The sequence below is a fragment of the Trichosurus vulpecula genome, chromosome 7 (genome assembly GCF_011100635.1).
Source record: "Trichosurus vulpecula isolate mTriVul1 chromosome 7, mTriVul1.pri, whole genome shotgun sequence".
NCBI classification, from domain to species: Eukaryota; Metazoa; Chordata; class Mammalia; order Diprotodontia; family Phalangeridae; genus Trichosurus; species Trichosurus vulpecula.
The window spans coordinates 74,440,758-74,459,799 of NC_050579.1; positions in this window are offsets into that span (position 1 = coordinate 74,440,758).

Sequence of the window (19,042 nt, forward strand, 5' to 3'; positions counted from 1 at the left end):
ATCAAAAGCTTCCAGGCCCAATAAGTCCGCCTTATAAGGGTAACCAAAAGGCCACAGAGAAGCGAGATGGTATAAGGCAAAATCGTATACATGCTTCCCCTCTACGGTAAGAAGATTACCCACTAGCCTCTAGTCAGCTCTGCTACTGGCAGCTCAGCTTCGGCTGTAGGTGTCTCTGGCTCCAACCGGAAAAGGAAAAGAGGATCTTCAAGCTGTCCTCTCCCCTCTTATAGAGTTTTTGACATCATCAAGCGCGCCTGAACGACCAGGGCCGATTGGTTCTTGACTTGGCCCCTCCCCCAGCGTAGACCACGTTAACACACCTCCCCTCAGCCAGCGCCACAACTCATCACACAGGAAGCTCTGGTCCTGCCCCGGAAGAGCAAGCCCCAGCGTCCAGGGAAGCTCAACGAGGCGAGCTGAGTCATTCAAAGAAAACAAAGTCCATTCTGGCTACATATGGATGGCTTACGAGTTGTACTGATTAAGACAATATCTTCAGTGAATACATGAAACTTCTATCAAAACATTCATATTGTCTCCTTTTATGTTTTTTTGAAATGTATCTCATTTCGTCTTCCAAACCATGAGTTCACTGATATGGAGAACACTTAATGGGGGTGCAGCTGAGCAACTGTTCTCTAACTTATTGTCAGGAAACAGTGGACCTTCGTTTTAGCCTAGTAGCTGTACTTCTCCATGTGTCATTCCAAGGCCTTCCTCTGTATGTTGGCTCAGGTGGTCCTTCATGACTACAATGAATTCAATGCTCATGTTCACTGTGTAGAATCCATAGCTTCCTTCAAAGCACAGTTCAGGTGTCAGTTCTCATGCTAGGCTTCTCCTGACCATTCAATTTAATAATAATCATAGTAATAACATTAAAATTTATAAAGCACTTACTATGTGCCAAATACCATGCTTTACAATTTAATAATAACAGTAATAGCTAACATTTACACAGTGCTTGCTTTATGCTAGGTTCTTTACAATTATCATATCATTTGATCCTTATGGAAACTCTGGTAGGTAGGTGTTATTATTATCCTGATTTTACATATGAAGAAACTGAGGAAAACAGAACTTAAGTGACTTGCTATGGGTCACAATCCCTAATCTGTCACAGATTTTGTATGCTTTGGCGACATATAAGCCTCCTGAAGGCAAAAGTGAATTAATATTTTTATTTTCTTAGCAGCCTAACAAATTTCTAAGGTAGAGAATCTTAAAATAGAGTCCAGTGCTTTCCTTTTCCTCTTGATTAGGGGTTCTTATCATGGAGTCTAGAGACTCTCAAAGGAACCACTGATATATTCTAAAGGTCTGTCAACTTAAATGGGAAAAACACATCTTTATTTTCAATAACCTAGTTTAGCATTGATTTCAATTATGGTACAGGCCACAAACTATCATTTTGATAAGTGGTTCATAGGTTTCACCAGATTACTAAATGTGTTCATGGCATAATAAAGACTAGGAATCTCTTCTCTAGATGAAATTTCATGTTTTGATTGTGAATGTGGTTCAGGGCCTTAATTTAAAGCATTTCTATACCTTTGGTCTTAAGAAAAAGAGATAAAAGGAGGGGTGGGGAATGGGACTGTGGCTAGAAGGGAGAGCCAAATGGCAAGTCTACAAGAGGTCAGAGACGGTATAGTTTGGGAGGATTTCAATACTTTCTTTCTGGAATGCTCACCCTGATGCCTGCCACAGTGACAAATAGGGGTTACATTTGTAACCCTATCACCAAGGCTTGTTCAACCCTTGTTGAATGCAATCAAATTATGTTCCCAGTGATTGGAGAGTGACTGAATAAATCATGTCATGTGAAGAAAATGAATATTGTTTCATTATAGGAAATGATAAATATGAAGATAAAATAAAAGCATGAGAATACATTAAATGAAGAAAACAGAATACCAACAAAATGACATATACAATGACAAGAAGAGAAATAAAAGGCAATTGGATATACAGAAAATAACCTCAAAGCTCAAATAGTTCAGATGAGGACAGAGAAACAAAAAGAATTACTCTATTCATACCTTATGAAAGCATACTTTTTGGAATACAATCTATGCAAATAACAGAATTTTTATACATATTTGTGTATATGTACACGATCATTTAAAATACTTTTTGTGTTTTTTGATTCATTTGTACTTTATTTTATTTTAAATTAAAATATTTTTATTTTAAATTTAATATTCATTAGTAACAGAAACATTCCAGTATTTTGAAAAAGACTAAGAGAGAAGGTTAATAAGCTGTGAACATTTTTGTTATTTGTTTTCTTCCTTGCATTTTAAGTATCTTAGAGATTCTCTTCTTAAAAAATATTTTTATCATTACCAATAGCCCCCTGAACTCCAAATTGAAGACCTTGATTATAACAAATATGTATGGTTAATCAAAACAGATCAAAATATTGGCCATGTGTGAAATTGTATATCCCATTCTGCACCTCTACTCCATTATCATCTCTCTTCTAAGCAATGCATAGAATGCTTCATCAATCATAGAAAAACCCAACTAGTCTTTATTTTGATAAGAGTTCTTCAGCCTTTCAAAGTTGTTTTCCTTTACATTAATGTGCTCAGCATATAATGTTTCCTTGGTTCTGCTCATTTTAACCTGCATCAGTTCTATAAGTCTTCTCATATTTTCTTCATTTCATCAAAATCATCATTTTTATGGCAAAATAATGTTACATTACATTCATATACCACAATTTGTATAGTCATTCCCCAGTTGATGAGCACCCTTTCTTGTTTCTACTTTTTTGATGCAATAAAAATTTCTGTTCAAAATATTCTTGTCTATATGGGTCCTCTCCCTCCATCCTTAACCTTCTGTGACTATGTGCAAAATAGTAATACCTCTGGGTCAAAAGATGTTTACAATTTAGTCATGTATAATTTCACAATATTTTCTAGAATGGTTGGACTAATTTATAGTTCAACAAAGTGCCTACCCTCCTACATCACCTCCAACAATTGCTATCTTCATCCTTTGTCTTATTTGGCAATCCGTTGAGTATGGATTGTTTATGAGAACACTTGCATTTGTCTACGGCAGTCAAGATAAATGTTAATCTAAATAGACATAAGTGTTATTTTGCATTAAACATGGAAGGCAGATAAAATAAATTAGCAGGATTTGGAATACAGAAAACATTTTTTTATTAAAATAAGAAAAACATTTTAATCCAGGTCTTCCCTCTGTCTCTTACTCAAAAATGATCCCCTTGAAGAGGTGCTCAAAACATATCTGAAAATATCAACCACTTGGTAAGAATTCATTGTAAATGTTAAGCTTATAAAGAATATTCAGAAAACAGTTACATACTTGTTCTTTACTTTTTTTTTTTACACAATCCACATTTATTCCAGGAAGAAATAACATAGAGAATGAAGGACAATATTTTGCCACCAGACTGACTAGTGACTTTATGTCTTCATCTGATTAAAGAGAACTAGCTGTCAGTAATTCCAGTTTTCCCAGAATATGGAATTATAAGTATTTCTTTCCCCTAATGTGAATACATTAGACTGTTCCGATCCTAGCTAAACCCTTCTTACTTCCTCCTTGAACTATTTTAATGGCCTTCCCTTATGTCTCCCTCCAGTTTCTCCCCCCTCAATTTACCCTGTTTATTACTCCTACACACACGTTAACCTTCTTAATGTCGTACTTTTTTCTTATCATTCCTTTGGTCGAAATGTTTATTCATTATATTCCTTTGGCCTAGAATACCCCTTACCCTATTTAAATCTGTCAAAATCCTCCCAGTCCCTCAAGGCCAAGCTCAAATACCATACCATCTTCTCTATGAAACTTTCCCTTATCGCTTCTCTCCTCTCCTCCTCCTCCTCCTCCTTCTCTCTCTCTCTCTCTCTCTCTCTCTCTCTCTCTCTCTCTCTCTCTCTCTCTCTCTCTCTCTCTCTCTTTCTCTCCCTCTCTCTCTCCCTCTCCCTCTCCCTCTCCCTCTCCCTCTCCCTCTCCCTCTCTCTCATAGTAGTCTGGATCACACTTATGACATTGACCATATACTTACTTCCTTCTTTCACAAGTAAAATATTTACATGCATGTGTTATCACCCTGTTTAAATGTGTAGCTTTTTGAGGGCAGGAACCATGTTTAATACATCTTTGAATTGACGCCAGGAAAATTGCTTAAGGTCACAGAGGATATTAGTGGCAAAACTCAGACAAGAAATAAGCACTCTCCATGATAACATGTCCACTTTTCCCCAAGAAATACCTGCTGAACAAATAAATGAATGATTCATGGCTTCCTCAAACTTTTATTGAGAATCCCAGATTATTTGGACATAAGGTTCAGACAATACATTAGTCCAACCCTATACTCTAAATAGCCAATAAACATGATTATCCTATGCAATATCAATCCCCTCCATCCCCAGGAAGTCATCATACATGTTCTGCTTGAGCATCTCTAGTTAGAAGAAAATCTCTACCTCATCAAAACAATCTTTTCTATTTCTAAGCAGACTGAATTATTCTTTCCTATGTGATAGGTGCTATTTCCCTTCTCTTTTGTATCTTCTATTGATGCATAAAGTTACATCCCCATAATCTGGTAATTCAGCTAAGTATTTAAGGAAAGAATCTAAGAACCATTCTCATTGCAGAAAACAAGTCAACTGATGACTCAAAGGCTCAGGATCTGGCCCCAGTTTTGGCTAGCCATTTACAAAGAAATTCACGCCCTAAAAGCACAACCTATGAGGATGCTTTCCTCTTCTGGATACAGTAAAGGGATACTTTCTTGGAATAATCATCAGAAATCATGATCGGAAGTCAGATAAAAATATTTTATATAACGTCACGCATGAAAAAGCTAACCACTAGGCAAGGGGCAGGATTCCTTGCTGGATCAGGTTTTATGATCATAGAATCATAGATTTAGAAGTTCCTAGAGCTATTACTCTGAATAAAATTGTGTGGATGCACACATGCTGAAATGTGAAAGAGTGATAACAGTAAGATCAGGATAACCAGTAAGAAATTTTCCAGGGGGAAAATTTTCATTGCCAGGGGACTACATGGGACTTTCATGCTACCATGCTAGCAAAATTTTGGTAGAGGAATGCTTTACTTCTTTTTGTAATATTACTGAATCAAATTCTCTGGATCTATGCTGGTTCCATACAAACACTTACCATCTTGTCACTAGGACTCACCTAGGCCAGGAAATCAGTCCAAACAGATTTACTAAGCACTTACTTTGTGTACTAATTTCTGGGGTTCCTAAGAAAGCAAATGAGTCTCAGCTCTCAAGATATTCATAATTAATGGGGTAGACAACATGAAAACAATTATGTATATACAAGTAACATACAGGATAAATTGGAGATAATCAACAAAGGGAAGCCTGTGGCATTAAGGGGGATTAGGAAAAGATTCTCATAAAAGATGGGATTTTAGCTGGGACTTGAAAAAAGTCAGGGAAGTCAGAATACTGAAATAAGGAGGGAGATTATTTCTGGTAGAGGAGCCAGCTAGAGGAAATGTTCAGAGTCAAGAGATGGAATATCTTGTGAGAGAAACAGTAAAGGGGCCTGGTGACTCTGGATTATAGAAGTAAGATGTAAGACGACTGCAAAGGTAGGAAGGTGTCAGTTTGTGAAGGACTGCCAATCAGATGTTATATCTGATTCTGGAGAATAGGGAATCCCTGGACTTTATTGAATAGGGGATGAATTGGTCAGATCTACACTTAAGGAAGTTCACTTTGACAGCTGAATAGAGGATGGACTGGACTGAGGAAAAAATTGAGTCAGAGAAACTAACCAGCAGGCTATTGTAACAGGCCAGGAGTGAAGTGAAGAGAGTTAAAGAAAAAGTGTGAGAAAAAGAAATGGCGGCTGTAATTACAGAATGCCCTCTCAAGCTGTTTAGCCACAAAAAGAAGAGATGGGGATGATAGGTAGTGGGGATGGGCAGATCGAGTCGGGATTTTTTTATTATTATGGAGGAAATATGGGCATGTTTGTAGGCAGTATGGACGAAACCATTAGACAAATAAAGACTGAAGTGAGAGAAGGAAATTATAGAAGGATCATGGAATGGAACAGGATGACTCGATCAGCACCATAGCTAGGCATCTGGAAGGAGTCATTGACCTACTCAGCTGAAATCTACCTTCTAGATGTCTGTCATAAGTGCATTTATGCTTTCTGAAAGAATATAGAATATGTATGGTCCTTCTTCAACATAGTAGCCCTTCAAAAATTTATAGACAATGAATATTCTCCGACCCTACCCCCCCAAAAAATAATATTCCTTCTTCATCCCTAGTTTCTCTGAATCTTTCAAGTCTAATAAAGTTTCAAGGTTATTTACTTACTATCCTGATCAATCTCCTCTGGACAGTTCCATTTTCCCAGAAATGAATTTTAAAATTCACTTTAAGCAAGAATGGAATATAATATTCCACATATGTGTCACTATACCAGCCCAAGATAGGATAGGACTTTTTTTTGTTCTGAACATGATTTATTTATTAGTGACATCTAAGGTCATATGAAATACATTAAAAATATTGATCTGTTTTACATTGTAACATGGTATGCTGAATAGAGAGGATGGGCCCTAGGGTCAGAAAGACCTGGGTTTGAGTCCTACTGCTGAAAATGCTGTTTTGAAAACCTACCTAAATCATTTAACCTCTCAGTGCCCCCAGACAACTGTCTAAGAGTATAGGTTGCTGGGGCATGTGATAGTTTGGGATGAAGAGGGGTTTTTTTATTGGAAGTTCCCTATACAATAAAATTGTAGGTATAGTCTAAATTATTACACAAACATTATATATATATGTTATATGTTATATTTATGTACTATACCAATACTAATATAGTAATACGCTAATATTATAATAATAATAGTATGCTAATACAAATATAGTAATACTATGCTAATATAGTGTAATATAATATACTCATATAGCACAGAATATACTTTGTTACACTGTATCATATATGTAACATTACCTACATCTACATATGTCTATACATATATGTATGTCCATATAATATCACCTATAAAAATATTTTGAAAAGTTTTGAGAACTATGCAAATAGAAGTTACAATACTTATGACTAGTATTTGTATAGCCCTTTAAGATACACAAAGCACTTTTGCATACATTAACTCATTTGATCCTTCCAATGACCATTTTATAGACGAGGAAAATGAGATGGAGAATGTAAGAGACTTGCCCAAGGTCACATAGCTAGTGAGATAGGACTTGAACTCAGGCCTTCCTGACTTCAAGTCATCCACTCGATCTGCTGCACACCACTAAGCTGCTTTGTGAAGAAATGAAGTTATCATTATACATTGGTAGCCATGCAAGTAATAAAAGCACAATACTAGAAGAGAAGGAACTTAAGATCTCTTCTCAGCTTTGCCACAACATAGCTTTGGGACCTTGGACAAGTCACTTCATACCCAGGGGCTTCAGCTTTCTTATCTGTACAGTAAGGTAGTTGGATTTGACAACTTCTGATGTCCTTTCCAGATGCTAAGCCGCTCATTTTAATCCTCATTTTACAAATACAGGTTGCTTGAATAGATTCAGTGTCTGGATTTGCTTCTTGCCCCCATTCTCTCCCCAACTTTATGTGAATGAATATATGGGTAAATATAAAAACTATAGAGAATCCTGCTTAAATGTTACCCAGACCAAATATTTTTTTTAGTATTCTTTACTATGCTTCTAAATATTTAATAGATTATTAGTAGATGCAAACATAGGAGACACTATTTCACATTTGCATGTTAATGAAAATCTATGAATTATACATTATTTGCTCTGTAGAGGAGTAGAAACAGTATTCATTTTTTATGGCCATAAAAAACTTAGATTGTCTCCTGAAACACGAATCAAATCCCCTTCTGAAATAGGGCTAGGGAGAAAGATCTGCAGACTCTCTGAAACAATCGCCGGGTAAATTAGATAGATTTGTTTGTGCCGCTTTGTAACACGTGAGTGTGAAAGTTCATTTTAAGCAAAATAGTTTTAATAATGTCATTACTAATGTATATTTGGTCATCACTAAAAAATGGAGTTTTAATACGAATGCTTCATTTTAATAAACGGCAGAGGAAGCAGGTTGCCCTGAGTCAGCAGGAAGTGGTTATACACCAGAGAACAGACTGATTGTGTTAGATTCATCCAGAACACTGAACAGCACACAGACAGTCCAAGAAAAAACAACTGGCTTTATTCAAATGATTAGACTTACTGCTGCTGGGTAGTGAGATTCACACATTCGCCTATTATTTCTTGACCTTGTGCCAAAAACTCCCACTTACAGTAATAATTAGAATTAGTGTTTCCAGTGCATGCTTCCATCTTCCTAACAAACACTGAAGAAATGTGGCTTTTTTCAAAATATGCTGTTAATTAAACTTTTCTTTATGTGCTTGATTAATACAGTTCAATTTTCCTAACTCTCTACCAATATGCCCATCTATATCCACCTTATGTTGCTAAATTAATTTGAATATCATGAGTAGGACTGTCAATCCAAAAGCTTAAATAATAAAAAAATCCAATATTTTCCTCTGCCTCTCATTAACACTGAAGAATCTATTTTTTTTGACAGGGTTTCAGATGTAGGGCTTTCTTTGACTGCTGTCATTCTGAAATTGGAGCATTTGTGGTATAGTAAAGGAGAAAACCATAAATACTTCAAAGGTTGAGTCACAAATGCTTTAGAATTAACATATAGTACAAATTGTGATGCCAGCTATTTTAATGAGAAACACAGTTTCCTGGATGGGTCCAGAAGGGGCTATAAAATCTTCATGGATAGAAGTAGAGTGCTTGCCTACATTGTCTATCTGACATACCACCCCATCCCCCTCTGTGCACTCAGCCAATATGGCCATGACGGGGCTGTGCCAAGGGAGAGGTGTATTTAGTGATTCCTCTAGCACTACAGTTATTACTATGCAAGAAAACCAACTATATCCATCCATGGAGCTTACCTAGAAATGGCAGAACCCAATGGGAAATCACACTAGAATCACTAGGTGTGGAAAAACAAATGTGATTTAAAAAAAATTCAGAACTAAAAAACTAAAGTTTCAGATAATAAATGTGATTGCTGAATTAAGTATGATCTTAATATCTCACAAGAAGGGTACATCTGTTAAAGTCATAGTTCTGTCTGATGGTCTCCATAACAAAGATCATTGTTAAAGACAAACCGTAGTCAAGGCAGCTCTGATTGGGAAACTATAATGAGAACAGCTGGCATTTATAGAAACACTTTATGATGATACAATGCTTTAAAGATATCTCATTCAATCTCCATATTAACCTTATGATGTGTGTAGCATAAGTATTATTTTGTACTCATTTTACAGAAAAGGAAACTGAGTTTTAAAGAGGTTAGGTATTTACCAGAAGTCACACCACTCACTTATAGCTTTCAGAATTGGAATCTGATTCAAGGCTTTTGAATCCAGATTCAAGACCCCTTCCATTATACCACATTCCTTTTCTATATGTGAAAAACTTTACTTTTAATTTCTTTCTTTCTGCCTTCTCCTAACCTAACTCTTGTGAGAACTCCTCTTTCCTATTACAGTAGACTCAGCCAAGTATATTCATGCCAACCCCTCTTTGCCCAGGGCTCTGAACTATTGTGACTGGTCACCAAATTAGGAAACTTAATTCCCTAATTCTGTAACTTTTCTAGCTCCTTGGCCCCCATCAAAGTTTGCCTATCCAAAGCCACATTTCCTTAAAAAGCGTGTTGTTTCTCTGATCTGCTGCTCTCTGATCTGATCAACCAAATGTTGCTAACACGCCTATGCTATCCCTTTCAGGTTCATTGATGCTGTGAGATATAAAATGCTGAACCTGGAATCAGGAATACTTGGATTCACATCCTGTTTCTAAAACTTCTAAGCTATGTGACATCGAGCAAATCACTCAAATTCCCTGAGTTTCATTTCCTCATCTGTAAAATTAAAATGATTATAGCACCAATTTCACAGTTGGGAGGGAACAAATAGGTTGATAAATGTAAAGTGTTTTTGCAAACCTTAAAGTATTACATAAATTTTAGCTATCATTGTTTTAACTGTGGCCTTTCAAGACAGGAAGTCTAATGGTGGAATGTGATAGTCCATTAAGAGAGGCCTTGGGATGGGGGTGGCTTTGGGCACCTCACAAATCAAGCTACATAAAATATATTTACTTCACCCAGTACTGACCTATCTATCAACTCAGTTGTCCATGGATTTGTGGTCAGATAGTTCTCAAGTAAGCCGATTTCAAAATTTTATGTATCTCTATTTCCATTTTTAGCCATGTTATTTAATGCTTTTGTTTAATGTTGATTTTAATCATCAGGAGGCTAAAAAGTTTATGATTAATGAGGAATCTATTTTTCACTCAGTATATACAAGCCAATAGTGGACAATGATGTTAATCACCTTAGTATCTATCTATCTGTCTATCTATCTATCTATCTATCTATCTATCTATCTATCTATCTATCTATGTGTAGATAAACAAAGTTACTGCATGATAAGAGGGCCTGTGTGAATAAATGGCTGTAAGTCAGTCTTCTCTATGACTTTTATAGGACTCAAATCTTATACATTATTGCAAGGGGCAAAAACAGTGATTGCCTTAGAAAAATACAGCAGCTTAAGTGATCAAAGCTTAAAAATGAGTAGATATAACCCTGAGAAGACTCTATATTATAGCCAGTTTTAATGAGAGTTATTGCATTACCATTGAGGCGGCCTTTTAGAATAATCAACCAACTACCAGAAGAAGGGGGGAAAAATCCCTGACAGCTCAAAATCTGTGGCTCAGCCATTTTAGTAATTAACCACAGAATTTCCAGATGATAAGGCAGGAAGCAAGTTATGTCGTGAAGAAATTGCCCTCTGGAGAGAAGGGGGAAAAAGCGATTGTGAGCTTGACAGAATAACCTTCCGCCGGCATGCACCGCTTTCTTCCCCTACTAGTTCGAGGAATTCCAAGCACCCTTCTGTAAATCATCATCTTCAATCTATTTATTATCTTCCAGGCCAGTGCACAACACTATCTGTTACACATGGGTACCAGCAATATTACAAGGTGGGCTCCAGGGATAAGAGACAGCCGGCTCTGTACACATTTTCTGTATGAGTCACATCATACAGAAAGGGAGGTTTTGTTCAGGTTGTACCTACTGTTGTCAGTAATTAACGTGAAGATATTAGGCTTCAGATCCAGATTCCTCATCCTTCCCCCAAGCAACATGATTCCAACCATCCAGTCTCACATGTTTTTCCTCAAAGGCCTAGGGGTCTATCTTGGAACACAATGGATCTGAGAAAATATCATTTTCCTTCCATTGGCCTCAAAGAAACAGTTCAACAGGGTTTTATAATCAGTGACATAAATACCATGAACGAAACTGTTGTTATGTCTGCCCTGTTGCTGACAAAAGATGAGTGCTGGTTTTGTGTTACCCACAAACCTACTAAAGGAGGATAGACCTTCTGGCTAATGTATGGCACCAGGTGTAAGATTCAAATTCAAGGGACAGTTATTAAGTTCTGACCAAATATGAGGAGCTATAAAGGTAGGGGAAGGGTGGGGAATCGAGGGGGTATTACAGAGACAAAACCTGAACATTGCTTGCTTTCAAAGAGTTTACATTCCCTAGAATGGTGTGCCTCAATCAATCAGAAAGCATTTATGAAGCACCTGCTTGGGTCAGGTGTAATGTTTGGCACTGGTGAAGCAAAGGCAGAAGTGAAAGTCCCTGGCCACAATGAGCTTATGTTCTATCTGAGGAAATAAGATTTGGGGTGATTTGGTGGGGGGAGGTACCACTATCTGGGGGATCAGGAAAAGCTTGATGAAGACAGCTGCTCTTTACTTGAGTCTTAAAGGAAACAAGACTCTAAGGCCAGAAGGGAGTGTCTTCAAGACATGAGGTATAGCTAACAAAAAAAGAAAGGGGATGGGAAATGGGGTGCTATGAATGAGGAAAGGTAAAACCAAGTTTGCACATATTGATAAGCATAATACAAAGTGAATTGGGGCTGGGTGGAACATTAGTAAATCAGAATATGCTCTTTCACTTGGAGCCAGGGAGTTCATGACAAAAATATAAAGGCAAAAAAAAGAATTCTTCAAAACGAAACCACATTCTTAGCTGCATAAAATTCTCTCATTTGGAGTATTGCACCCATCTCCCTGGTCTCCTTGCATCCAGGCTCTCCAATCCCACCTCCAATCTGTTGGCAAAATAATGTTACTGTACCACATGGCTAACCCTGTCACTCTCTTGCTTAACAATCTTCAGAGACTCCTGATCATGTTTTGGATGAAATGAGAACTCCTTAGTCTCACCACAACATCCCTCCAATATACCCTTCCAGAATTATTGTATATTCTTATTTAGTGTGCCTCTATGTTCCAGACACATAAAAATTCTTACTTGTTTTCCAAACTTCACATGTGATTTCCTGCCTCTATCCATAAACACAGGCTCTATCACATGCTTCAATTGTATGCTTAGCTCATCTCTGCCTTCCAGAATAATTATGCTTCCTTGAAGGATCATCTTAGCGTGTCCCACTATACCAGCTCAAAATATCCTTTCTTTCCTCAAATTTCCCTGGAATATTTATTTTATTTTTCATTACTCACCATTGAGCTTTATCTATCATATTATAAATATATAAATATATTATTATTATTATTATATTATTATTATTCTCTTCCAACCAGTGAAATATTAACTTCTTGGGGGCAGGCACTGTGTTGCTTTTATTTTTTGTATTCCTAGTGCCTATCATAGTACCCTGCACATTGTCAACACTTATAAATGTTCTCAAAAAGAAGCTGGAATTTTATCTTCACCTGGAACTAATATTAAACACTTGTATTTATGTAAAGAGGCAGCACTTCTGTTCTTGGTGGAGTTAAACAAAAGGATAATAGAATTTTATTGCCAAAAGAGGGGTATGCTGGAGCCAGCTCTAACCAACCAGCTCCCAAGAGCAAACTGTTATATTTCCAGTGTGAGCATTTACACCTTGGAAACCAGCAAATGTTATAAATCAAGGCTCAATTTATTGTTTTGATGATTGTCTAGACAAAGTTATGGAGAAAATATTAATAATGCAGATTAAACTTTTAAGTGTGTTGTGCATACAATTTTTTTAGCTGGTTGATAAACATTTACCAGTCCACTCTGCTGGGAGATAAGTATGAGGAAAGGAATATTGCCTAGATGCTTAATCCAATCTTTATGTTCCTGTGTGCACTTCATTTTTTGGCAATCAAAGAGTATCACGGGAGAGAAGTGAATATTCTTATTCTAGCTTCCTATGGGAATTTTTTAGGAGGAGGGCATGATCCTTAAAATAGATTTCAGTGGCACAGGTTTATAGTCAACATTTAAATGGTAATTACTTGGAATTATCTAAACCTAAACTTGTCTGGAACTATGAATTTTGAATTAGAACCAAATAGAGGGACAGTTAAAAAGAATGAATATTTTGCTATTACCTATATACCTAAGGAAGCATATAGGCAGAAATAAAAGACAGAAATAAAGGTGTCTTATATACCAACATATCCACAGCAACCTTTTTGTGGTATCAAAGAATTGGCAACAAAGTAGATGCCCACTGATTGGGGAATGGCTTAACAAATGATGGTCTATAGATGTAATAAAATGTTACTGAGCCATAATAAAGGATCAATATAAAGGATTTAGTGAAGCATAGAAAGAAATGAACTCGTGCAGAATGAAGTAAGCAGAAACACTAAAACAATAGACTTGGTGACTACAATCATGTAAATGGAAAAAAAATGGATCCTTTTTTTTCTCACACTGTGCAGACATAGGGGACTAGGAGTGTGGAATGTTGTATATTCTCTCAGATGTGGTTGGTGGGTTTGGTTTTTGTTTTCTCTCTTTCTTTTTAATTCTTTGTTATAAAAGATAGCTTGCTGGGTATCGGAGAGAGAAAAGATGAATTCAGAAATGTAAATAATACAAAAATGAAAGATATCAATATATTTTAAATATTATTTATTTATATTTAGTTTTCAGCATTTACTTCCATAAGATTTTAAGTATTAAATTTTCTACACCTCCCTCTCCTCTTTCCTCCCCAAGATGGCATGCAATCTGATTCAGGCTTCATTCATATTATTCATATTAAACATTTTCACATCATTCATATTAAACACATTTTCACATTCATCGTTATGTAAAGAAGTATTAGAAAGAATAAACAAAACAAAACAACAAATGAAAAGTAGAGCAAATAGCATGCTTCCATCTGCATTCAGACTCCAAAGTTCTTTCTTTGGATGTGAATAGCAATTTTCCATTGTGAGTCTTTTGGAGTTATCTTAGATTCTTGCATTACTGAGAAGTGTTAAGTCTATCAAAGTTAGTCATCACACAATGTGGCTTTTACTATGTTCTTTTGGTTCTGCTCAATTCACTCAGCATCAGTTCATATAAACCTTTCCAAGTTTTTCTGAAGTCCACCTACTCATCATTTCTTATAGCACAATAGTATTCCATTACTTTCATATACTACAGCTTGTTCAGCCATTCACCACTTGATGCAGGTCCCCTCAATTTCCAATTCTTTGCCGCCACAAAAAGAGCTGCTATAAACGTTTTTGTACATGTGGGTCCTTTTCCCATTTTTATAATCTCTTTGGGATACAGACCTAGAAGTGGTATTGATGGGTCAAAGGGTATGCATAGTTTTATAGTCCTTTGTGTGTAGTTCCAGATTGTTCTCTCAAATGGATGGATCAGTTCATAGCTCCACCAACAATGCATTAGTGTTCTAATTTCCCCACATCTCCTCCAACATTTATCATTTTCCTGTTTTGTCACGTTAACCAATCTGATAAGTGTGATGTGGTATCTTAGAGTTGTTTTGATTTGCATTTCTCTAATCAATAATGATTTAAAGCATTTTTTCATATGACTATAGATAGCTTTAATTTCTTCCTCTGAAAACTGCCTGTTCATATCCTTTGACCATTTATCAATTGGGGAATGACTTGTATTCTTATAAAGTCTACTAAGTTTTCTATATATTTTAGAAATGAGGCCTTCATTTATCAGATCAATAGATTTTAAAAATAACATTACAGTACTACATGTTGTGTACCAAATGTTCCTGTAATTATTAAATAGATTGGCTAAAAAAGAATAGACTTAGTTTCAGCCTTAGGGGGCATGGTATTGGCTTTTGTTGGTTGCCTGGACAATTGTGGTAGCTTATTGACTTTGAGACTGTGCACTGAGGTTGTGGGCTTTCTAGAATTCATACTCAGTACATCATCCTGCCTCAAAATTTATCTGCCCTTAAAATCAGATCTAGACCTAATTTGCTTTGTATCAACCAAATTGGGCTCGCTCTCTCTCTCTCTCTCTCTCTCTCTCTCTCTCTCCTTGTTTAGCATACTACACTGGACTTGATAAGTAAGTATACAACAAATGTGTGATAAACAGATAAATGAATGATTACACAAACAAATAACTAAATACATACATAAATAAATGATTAAATAGTTAAAAGAATAGATGAATAAATGTATGAATGAGGGAGTTGGATGTAAAAGCTGCAAGTACTTTCTATTACTCTTGGGTGTGTTTGTCATGGAATGCTTTCTGTAAAAAGTTTGCCTGTGTTGGTGCAGGAAAATACTTGGGAGGCTGTGAGCATCAGGGAAAACTAGCAGGAGAACTGTGAAGATATTGGAGGAACCAATTAATATACCCCTGATCATCTCAGTATATCCTCTATGCTAGTTGTATCAGAATAGTTCTTTATGAGGAAGCTTTCAATCCACACCTATGAGGAGGATAAAGTGAGCCATAGCTTCCCCTCTGACTTGGACTGTTTTACGAGGAGAGCTAATGGTGCCCTACCTCAACGTTGGAGTCATCTCTGACTCCTCTTACACACTTTCATTTATCACATATATCTTTTCTTTTTAAAAAATTGTCAATTTTTGATATTGGATGTGAACTTTCAAGGTTGTTATTATTTCCTTCGGTGATTTGGAGCATAATTTCTCATGATTGTTAAGAGTTTCAAATTATTTTGGAAATTATGTTCCTATCCTTTGACAGTTTATCCATTGGGGGATGACTTTTGGTTTTATGTATTTGTTTCCTATATTTGTATTAGTTCCCTATATACCTTAGATTTCAGTCATTTATCAAAATTATTTGATGTAATTCACATTCCATTTCCCCTATTAACTGCTCTCTTTTAATTCTAGTTGCATTAGTTTTGTTTATGAAAATCTTTTCAGTTCCATGTGAGATTTTTTTGTCATTGTCTGTTGCCTTAGCCATAGCTGTTAAAAGTATCAAATCTAGTCCTCTTTTAATTCTTTCATTTGAGGCATGTTACATTTTAAAATTATTGTGGCATAAAGTAGAAGATGTTGTTAGAAACTTAATTTCTGCAAGTGTTTTCTAGTTTCCCCAACAAGTCTTGTGAAACAGAAAGTTCTTACTCAAGGAGTTTTTGTTCTGGAGTTTACTGAACACTGGGTTAGTAAGTGCAGTTCTTGATAAATATTCCTTATTTTTTCTGTCCCACTGATAGAGTTTTCTGTTTTTAACCAATACCAATTTGTTCTTATGATTTGTATTTTATAGTAGAATTGAGGCCTAGAAGTACTATTATACCATAATTGTCTTTTTTCATTAATTTTCTTCTCATTTGTCTATATTATTTTTTGTTATCATTTTATCTCTCTAAAATATTCCTTTGGTAGTTTGATTGGTGGAACAATAAATCTGAAATAATTTGGTAGTGTTATAATTTTTATTGACGTGGTCCGCCACGGGCATTGAATACTACTCTCCATTCTTTATTTCATCAATAAATATTATGTAATCATATCTATACAGGTCTTTGTGATACCTTGTCCAACTGACTCTCAGTTTATGTATTTTAGAACTATTTTGAATAGAACTTCCCTTTCATTTTGTTTTCCTGAATTTTTTATTTGTTATGTAGAGTTTCTATTGATTTCTAGGTGTTAATTTTTCTTTCTGTTCTTTTGCTTTAATCAATAAAGTTTTCTTTCCTGATTCTCTAGGATTTTCTAAGGAAGCCATCAAATTGTCACAAAAATGGAGTTTTATCTCCTCTGTTTCTGTTTTCCTTTCATTTTATTCTCTTGTTTTGTTTTTATAGTTGGTATTTCTAGAACTACTTAAAATGATGAGAAAATGTGAGACCTGTACTTGACTCCTATATTTATTAGAAAAAATTTCTAGTGTTTTCCTATCATATATAAGACTAGTTTTTTGTTACATATATCCAGTTTTCACAGAAGCAACCTCCAGGTGCTCTCAGGGACACATGGCTTTACATTCCCTACTAATTATTCCTGAAACCTAGGTCTCCTTTGTAATGAAGAAAGACAACAGGAAAAACTCCCAAAGAGCTTTGTTGCTAAGCTAGAGGATCCATAATAAAATATTTCTGTGTCTCAATGTGTGACTATGTATGATACGTACATGATTATGAACGTGCATATTTGCATGTCACTACGTTGAATGTAACCCTGAGCTTAATGGACCATGGTAATTCTCAGGGAATTCAGAGGATTCTTACAGAACTAATGTCCCAGTTTATTGATATAAAAAGCAGGAGAGAAATTTAAGTGGGAAATGGGATTAGTAAACATGGATTGGGGCAATGAAAAATTTGCAGCCAAAAAATAGTTTCTGTGGTATATTGTTGTTCTTAAGAGTAATACTGTTAGTTCATACAATTGAATCATAATGGCCATCTAGTCTAAAGCTTTGCCTGATGTCCTTTTCAAAATCTCTGATGTGGTTATTTATCTATCGCTTATTTCCAATCTCTCGGTGTCTACTGACTGTTTTCCCACTGTCTGCAAACATGCCCTGTCTCTGTCATCCACAAATCCTCTCACTCAATCGTTCCATCCCTGCTATCATCCTATATCTCATTTGCTCTTTGTGGCTAAACTCTTTGTAGAGGCCACCTACAATATGTGCCTCCACTTGGTCCTTTAACTCTCTTCTTAACCCTTTAAAATTTAGCTTCTGACTTCATTATTCCACAAAAAGTATTCTCTTCAAAGTTACTAATGAGCTCTTAGAGGCCAAATCTAATGGTGTTTTCTAGTCCTCATTCTCCTTGACTTTTCTGCAGTCATTGACACTGGTGATTACCTCCTTGATACCTTCTCTCTAAGTTTTTGCAACATATCACTCTACTCTCTCCTGTGTCTCCTATCTACCTTACTGTTCCTTCTCAATCTCCTTATTGGATCCTCTTCCAGATCACACCTTCTAGTTGTAGGTAGTCCACAGGGTTCTATCCTGTACTCTCTTCTCTTCTCTCTCTGTACTATTATGGGTTATCTCATCAGCTTCCATCCATTTAACTACCATCTTTATGTTTATGATTCTTTCTCAAATTTACCTGCCTATCTTATCCTTAACCTCTGTGAAGACCTCCAATTTCACATCTCCAACTACCTTTCAGACATCCAAAACTGGATGTCTAATAGACATCTTAAACTCAATATTTTCCAAATTGAACTCATCTGTCCCCCTAAAGCCTTGTTCTCTCTTCCCTTCCCTATTACTATAAAGGACGATACCATCCTCTCAGTCCCTCAGGTTCACAACATAGATCTCATCCTTGACTTCTCATTATCTCTCATCCACCCACCCCCATACAATCTTTTGCCAATGCCTGTTGATTTTGCCTTTGCAACATCTCTTTAATATGCCCCCTTTTCTCCTCTGATACTCCCAACCAACCTGGTACAGGCCATTATCACCTCATGCCTGCACTACTGCAATATCCGGTTGATGGGTCTGCATTCCTCAAGTCTCAAGGAGCTCACAATCTAAAGGGGGAGATAATAAATAAGCTATATACTATATAAGCTATATAGTGTAAGCTATTTGGGGGATAAATGGGAAATAACAGGGAAAAGGCACTA